We start from the raw sequence: 5829 nt of genomic DNA, 5'->3' as shown, positions 1-5829 counted from the left end.
GCAGTAAAATCAGTATTAATGTTAAATATTTTTACAATTTAAAATATCTAGTTTCTATGTGAGTATATTTTAGAAAGTAATTTATTTCTGTAATGCAAAGCTGAATTTTCATCAGCCATTACTCCAGTCTTCAGTGTCACATGATCCTTCAGAAATCATTCTAATATGCTGATTTATTATAATTTTTTGGAACCTATGATACTTTTTTCAGCATTCTTTAATAAATAAAACATTAAAAATAACAGCATTTATTTAAAATAGAAAACTTTTGTAACAATAAACACCTTGTTTAAAGTTTGAGGTCAGTAATTTTTTCTTTCTCTCTTTGAAATAAATAATTTTTAAATTTTAAATTACTTTTATTATCAATGTTGGAAACAGTTGTGCTGCTTATTTTTTTTTTTGGAACCTGTGATACTTTTTTCAGGATTCTTTGATGAATAAAAAGTTAAAAAGAACAGCATTTATTCAAAATAGAAATCTTTTCTAACAATATAAGTCTTTACTATCACTTTAACACATCCTTGCTGAATAAAAGTATTCATTTCTCTTAAAGAGAGAAAAAAAAGAAAAAATGTCTGACCCCAAACTTTGAACGAGGTGTTTATTGTTACAAAAGTTTTCTGTTTTAAATAAATGCTGTTCTTTTTAATGTTTTATTTATCAAAGAATCCTGAAAAAAGTATCACAGGTTCCAAAAAATTATAATAAATCAGTATATTAGAATGATTTAGATAGATGAGTAATGATACTGAAAATTCAGCTTAGCATCATAGGAATAAATTAGATTTTAAAGTATATTAAAATAGAAAACCTCCTTCAGAAATCATTCTAATATGCTGATTTTATTACTTTTATTATCAATGTTGGAAACAGCTGTGCTGCTTAATGTTTTTTTGGAACCTGTGATACTTTTTTCAGGATTCTTTGATGAATAAAAAGTTTAAAAGAACAGCATTTATTCAAAATACAAATCTTCCCTAGACAAAAGTCTTTACTATCATTTTTTTAGCAATTTAACACATCCTTGCTGGATAAAAGTATTCATTTCTTTCAAAGAGAGAAAGAAAGAAAAAAATACTGACCCCAAACTTTGTACGAGGTGTTTATTGTTACAAAAGTTCTCTATTTTAAATAAATGCTGTTCTTTTTAATGTTTTATAAATGAAAGAAACCTGAAAAAAAAAGCATCTTAGAATAAATTCTGAAGGATCATGTGACACTGAATACTGGAGTAATGATACTGAAAATTCAGCTTTGCATCACAGGAATAAATTAGATTTTAAAGTATGTTAAAACAGAAAACCTCTATTTTAAATTGCATTAACATTTCACAATATTACAGTTTTTTTCTGTATTTTTAATTAAATAAATGCAGCACTTTTGAGCAAAAATGCAGTAAAATCAGTAAATATTGTTAAACATTTCTTACAATTCAATATATCAAGTTTCTGTGTGAATATATTTCAGAAAGAAATTTATTTCTGTGATCAAATCTGAATTTTCAGCATCATTACTCTAGTGTCACATGATCCTACAGAAATCATATGCTGATTTGCTGCTTTAGAAACATTTCTGATTATCAATGTTAAAAACAGTTATGCCACGTCATATTAAAACTAGTTTGAAACTGTAGCTTCTTAAGTAGGATCTGAACTTACATCTTCAACAACCTTCTGCTAATTAGCTATAAACATGTCAACAGTTGAACTAAATTGCACATCAAGCTTCCCTTCAAACTGTTGCTCCAGCATGACAGCTGTTGACCTGAAAGAGACCGTTTACAATCATGTACACAAACTTGCATGCTGTTCTGACACATTTCTCTGTGCAACAACAAGCTTGTAAAAAATTGCTTCAAATTTCCTTTGCCTTTATCTGAGATCGTTTTACTTTAAATACCCCAGGTTTAACGCTCAAACTGATTGTGTCAGAAATGAAGGATTGCAGTGTTAGCTGCATGAAACCGACAAATTAAACCCTTCTTTAGGTCTTTAAATAAACCCGAGGGCAATTACGGGCATAATCTACAGGGAGGGTCTTTTTATGGGGTCTATTTCAAATGCCTCGAGCATAAACACGGAGGTATTTCAACAACCTCCCGTTCGAGGCCCAAATCTTATTTGAGCTCAATCTAAAGAGAGACAGCATGTGACTGTCATGATTGAGCTGCACTTAATGTATTTTTACTCATGTGAACGAAACAGCGAGAAAAGGAAAGGCGTTTGGCGAGTATATGTGTAGTGTGTGTGTGTGTGTGTGTGTGTGTGTGTGTGTGTGTGTGTGTGTTCAGAGAGCGAATGATCTGGCCTTGTGCCCTAAAAAAGCTGCGCTGTAAAAACTCGCTCGTAAACATGCCCTTAATCTGCTGCCCGAAACAAACTCCTTACTAATAAAACTATTAGTGCATGTGCTGCTTTCCTCGTGTGCTCTTTATCAGCCTAGAAAAACAACCAGAAGATTGGAAAAACAAGACATAATTTGATCTCTTTCAGTATTAGTATCTCGACATATCAGTGTCAGTATTTTTCTTAGATGTTTCTTGTGTGGAAAAGACCACAGTAATCACAAAAATGGAAATGATGACATGTCATTATGAGAACAAAGTCAAAATGATGAGAAAGTAAGTTAAAATTTTGACATAAAGTGGAGATTGTGAAAAAAAGTCATAACAGTCAACATTATTTATGACTTGACACTTTATTTAAAGGAACACTCCACTTTTTTTGGAAATAGGCTCATTCTCCAACTCCCCCCGAGTTAATAAGATGATTTTTACCGTTTTGAAATCCATTCAGCCGTTCTCCTGTTCTGGCGATATCACTTTTAGCATAGCTTAGCATAGATCATTGAATCCTATTAGACCAATAGCATCGCGTTCAAAAATGACCAACGAGTTTCCATATTTGTCCTATTTAAAACTTGACTCTTCTGTAGTTATATCGTGTACTAAGACCGGTGGAAATGCAAAGCTTCAATTTTCTAGGCTGATAAGAGTAGGAACTACACTCCCATTCCGGCGTAACAGTCAAGGAAGTTTGCTGCCGTAATAAGGCTGAAGCAGGAGCAGTAATACCACGCAGCACATGTGCAAATGCTAAACTGGCTGGGAACTCATTTCTGATAATACTCCGCCTGCTTCGGCCATATTACGGCAGCAAACTTCCTTGACTATTACGCCGGAATGGAAGTGTAGTTCCTAATCTTATCAGCCTAGAAACTCGCAGCTTTGCATTTCCAACGGTCTTAGTACACGATATAACTACAGAAGAGTCAAGTTTTAAATACAACAAATATGAAAACTCGTTGGTCATTTTTGAACGCGATACTATTGGTCTAATACAGGGTTCCTCAAATCTTACCCTGGAGGTCCAATGCACTGTTGTCATAATTTCACATTATATCTCATAATTATGACTATGTCATCATTTTGACTTTTGATTTCATAATGACTTTGTCTCATGCATAATTATGACCTAATGTCATCATTTCGACTTTTTATCTCATAATTATGACCTAATGACTTTATCTGATAATTGTAACATTTGATCTCATAATTACAACTTTCTACTTTTTGTCTCATAATTATGATCTAATGTTATCATTCTTACTTTTTACCTCATAATTAAGACTTCTTATGTCATCATTTTGACTTTTATCCCATAATTATGACCTAATTTCATAATTGTGATTTTTTTATGTCCTAATTATGACCAAATGTCATAATCTTTTACTTTTTATATCATAATTACGACTTCTTGTCATAATACATGTCATAATTTTGACTTTTTATCTCATAATTGATTTAGTATGTCATAATTTCTATGTTGTATCTCATAATTGTGACCTAATGTCATAATTGTGACTTTATCTCATAATTACAACTTTCTAATTTATATTTCATATTATATTATAATATTGACTTGTATCTCATAATTATAATCATGTCATACTTTTTACTTTGTATGTCATAATTATGTCTAATGTCATATCTGAAAATTGTGTCTTTTTATCTCATTACAACTTTATACTTTTTATCTCAAATTTTGACCTAATGTTATCAGTTTTACTTTTATCTCATAATTAAGACTTCTTATGTCATAATTTTGACTTTTATCTCGTAATTGTGACCTAATGTCATATATCTGATAACTGTTACTCTTTAATCTCATAATTAAGATTTAGTATGTCATAATTGTGACTTTATCTCATAATTACAACTTTCTTCTTTTTATCTCATATTATGACCTAATGTTATCATTTTTACTTTTATCTCATAATTAAGACTTCTTATGTCATAATTTTGACTTATCTCATAATTATGACTTAATATGTCTTAATTTCTACTTTGTATCTCTCAATTTGGACTTTATCTCATAATTAAGACCTAATGTCATAATTTAGATTTTTTGTCTCATAATTATGACTTAGTATGTCATAATTTCTATGTTGTATCTAATAATTTTGACTTTATCTCATAATTGTGACCTATTGTCATAATTGTGAACTTTCTACTTTTTATCTTATATTATGACCTAATATTATCGATTTTACTTTTAAGACATGTCATAATTTTTAACTTTTATCTCATAATTATGATCAAGTTTGCCATCATTTTGACTTTATCACATAATTATGACCTGAAATGTCATCATTTTGACTTTTTATCTCATAACTTTGATCTAATGTCATATATCTGATAATTGTGACTTTTTATCTTATAAGACTTAGTGTGTCATAAGACTGACTTTATCTCATAATTACAACTTTCTACTTTCTATCTCATAATTCTGACCTAGTTATAATCTCCCAAATTATTATTATTTTTTCTTATGTGGCGAAATTGGACTTCGATACAGAAGAGATCTCAATGATGTGCTCAGATTTGACAAGCCTGAAATCAAACAAATCTCAAAATGAACTCATTCATTTCATACTGTATCTCTATACTCTATACACCTCATGCTTGAAACTATTTTTATTTTTCCTTAGGAATTTTAGGCGAAACATCTGAGACAAAGTTGATTCTTAAATAAAACCTAACCAAGTCTCCTGAGCTGTGAAAGAAAATCCTCGCTGCAATAAAATCTTCCTCTGGTCGCACACAGTTGTTCTTTGATGCTAGGTTATGAGGGTAACTATGTAAGAGGCAACAGTTGCATTTGACTCAGAAATATCGGCATCACGTCCACGTTCAGGCGTTGAAATAAAAACCGTGGCGTTGTGAAACCATCTCTCGCCACAGAGACTCCATCGGGCCCCTGGCCCAGAATACACAGGCCGCAAAAAGCACAGACCACCAAAACAGAACCACAACACTGGCCAAAGGTGTCAATCGACACCAAAAATACTGCGCCATGTGCCCTGAATGCAATAAAAGAGCTGAGACGCTCATGAAACACAACTCTTTGGCCTTCAAAATCTTGTGCTTTTTTCTCCTGCCGTTATTAAAAAACAGAGAAAACAGTGTGCATTATAAATAAAGCCTTCCGGTATGTAGTTATGTGAGGAGTTAACTCAGACGGAATGATAACCGGGGCTAATCTTAGCATCCTAATGCCTTAAGCCCAAAATACGGAGGCTAAGAATAGTCAAGCTTGGAGTCAAGAGGCCAGAACATTCAACATGCAGCCGCGGGCAGTAATGGAGCACAGAGGCACAGAGGGGTAAATAACTGCCCTCTCACGCCATTCCTAAAGTGGGACGCCGCTCACAAACACACCTGAGCACAACACACACTTGTCAAAAGATGTTTCTCAGAAACGACAAATCAAGTATGAAGTAAACAGGCATCCACCTGCTAAACGCTGATGAGACTTGACAATACAC

The sequence above is a fragment of the Garra rufa genome, chromosome 17, assembly GCF_049309525.1.
Source record: "Garra rufa chromosome 17, GarRuf1.0, whole genome shotgun sequence".
Lineage (NCBI taxonomy): Eukaryota > Metazoa > Chordata > Actinopteri > Cypriniformes > Cyprinidae > Garra > Garra rufa.
The sequence above is the reverse complement of the archived record's forward strand: the minus strand, read 5'-3'. Positions refer to the sequence as shown.